This window comes from Dacryopinax primogenitus, assembly GCF_000292625.1.
Source record: "Dacryopinax primogenitus strain DJM-731 SS1 chromosome Unknown DACRYscaffold_5, whole genome shotgun sequence".
NCBI classification, from domain to species: Eukaryota; Fungi; Basidiomycota; class Dacrymycetes; order Dacrymycetales; family Dacrymycetaceae; genus Dacryopinax; species Dacryopinax primogenitus.
The window spans coordinates 1,067,287-1,069,826 of record NW_024467202.1 but is presented as its reverse complement, the minus strand read 5'-3'; positions in this window follow the sequence as shown (position 1 = coordinate 1,069,826).

The following is a 2,540-nucleotide window of genomic DNA, read 5'->3' as shown; positions in this document are numbered from 1 at the left end:
AATAGGTACGACCCTCTGAGTTGCGGTGTTCGGTCTACACATACATGAGTGCGATGTAGACAGCTACCCGAGAAGGCACGTACCCAAAGGGTAGACATACTGACGATTAACTCTCGCACACCAGACCGCTTGCCTTCAGGAGAGTACTTGGACTGCAACAAAGTTAGATCAGTCAGATTGGGATGTAGGAATCACGGGCGTCGGGGGCAAAAAACCCTGGTCGACAAATGTAACAATTTTGTCGCCGAAACGTTCACGATAAAAAAAAAGCTGGCTGTATTCACCACCTCGTACTGGTTAGCAGCGGCAGCAGGTTAGGGTTTGTTCGGGACAAGGTGGAAGGAGGTTGTCTTAACGGCGAGACCTCAAAATCTCATGCACCATTCTTGTCGAACGTGACGATAGAGCTTTAAAAACAGTTCTCTATGTTGTGTTGCAGAACTAGGTTAGTACCCTGTCTGACTATGCTTGCTTGGTGGAGTGAAAGTGCAGCGCGTAGAGCTACCGTCTCAATTTTCTTCTCACTGCACGCCGCCGCCGCATCTCGTGATACTGGCTATCCCAAGACGGATACATGTTGTCAGGTGCAATGTGTTGTGTATTTCACCTCAGAGAAATGGACGTCCAGAACATGTGGAGGCACGGGTTTCATTCTTTGTGAGATGTTCTGCATTACATTATCCTTTTTCCAGAAAAAGTTCTCCCTGTTTGCAACATCGCATGAGCGCGAATCTGACGAAGAATGCAAGAAGGGAGGATTTCTTGGTGATAATGCGGTGACGACATTCACGGAACCGCAGTGATCAATTATCCATAACATAAGTAAGCCACATGGCCTCCTTTTCTAGGGGGCAGGAGGGGGAGTACTGTTGTGCACTCTGTCTCAGGAGGTGCATTCCATGTTTTTATGTAGCTTGTCTCACAGGTCCTGATGTCTAAATGTATGCATCAATATCACCACATTTTCACCAGCACCTGGGTCCAGTTGACATATCTAGGATCATGGTAGTAAATGAATGGCTTAGATCATTGTGTCACCCTCCAGAGAAAGTATGCTGGTAAGGTGTACAAGAGTTTCATTGGTGTGCCAATTGGTGTGCCATGAATGTGCTCAAAACCAAGTTCAGGTGTTTGTAGTTGATGAAGAACAAGGCATCAAACAAGTGTTTCTTCAGTCAGCAGGAAACACTGTAACACTATGTGCAATTGCTGGGAACAGGGAAATTAACTGTGTGACATGGAACTGCTGTATGAGTGTATGTGACATGTCAGGACATAGGGCCAAATTGGCTTCCTATAGGGGAGCAACCATTTTGAGATATATATCTTACAACAATCATCATAGAACATGAAATGTCTAATGGGTATCACCAGCAGAGGTGATAAATCCAGAGGAAAGTTTGCACTGACTGGTCCCAAACTCACCTATTTCTATCATCGCTCCACAGCATTGTCTAGACAAGCAATACTTGAGATATTGGAGAGCATCGTGGTCAAGCAGGTGGGTTGCAAGCATTTTAGGTGAACCAGACAGCCAGATCAAAGGAGGCCAAGGATGGTGGATCTTATCAGAGGGTCAACAGATGCCAAACTTTCCTGACTGTTGCACTGTGATGGCATCCAGCAAAACATGTGCACAGTACAGCTAGCAGGAGTAATCTGAGCAATATCTAGGCAATATGAGCAGAGCTTCATAAATGCATGAATGGATATCTGCAACATGATTGCCCATTATTGCACATTTGGAAAGATGCAAGCATGCTACACAGTGTAAATCAAATGGTACATGTATTTCTGTAACGAATCAGGCAGAGATTGCATTCCTGCTGCATATTGGATGTGTCCTATCTTCTGAACATAAACATTTATGTGCTATTGCTGATCATGCATAGAGAGAACATCACATCCTGTTCTTGGTCAACAACATGTCAGCCACCAAGATAAGGAGCAATCAGATTCAGCTCTTAACATCATACAACCACTGAACAGGAAATATCTGATGCTTCAAGAGGGCAGAGAGCCTGCTTCATCAATCAATGTCTGCCAGCACAAGAGCAGGAGCAGAGATCTTGTTGTGAAAGAAGAACAGCTTGCAGTGTGACTTGGGGGCAAGCAGTACTCATGCAGCCAATTCCCCAAATGGCACAATAGTACTGTCACATAGATCCACACCAAAGTGTCAGTAATATGTCTCTAATAGAAAAATCAGAGCATTCAAGCTCCATTGATTATTGGTCCTTACAAGAGTAACTGTAGCCAGTAGAGTGTTTCTGAGTTACTTCTTTATCATGTGGAAAGCACTCTTACCAGATCTGGCCAAAGTTGCATCAAGGATGACATACCAGTGCAAGAGTGGCTGGGGATACTGCTTCCCTTCCTCCCCCTGGTTGGGGGAATCAGCACAGGAGTTAATTCCACTGATGACCCCAATTCAGAGGCAAAGTCGCCAGAATGGCCCTCATGGCCCAATGATCCCTCTGGCATGGTGTTCGGGACACATTTGCACTTCTGATGCCAAAATAGTGCACCCATGCCAATAG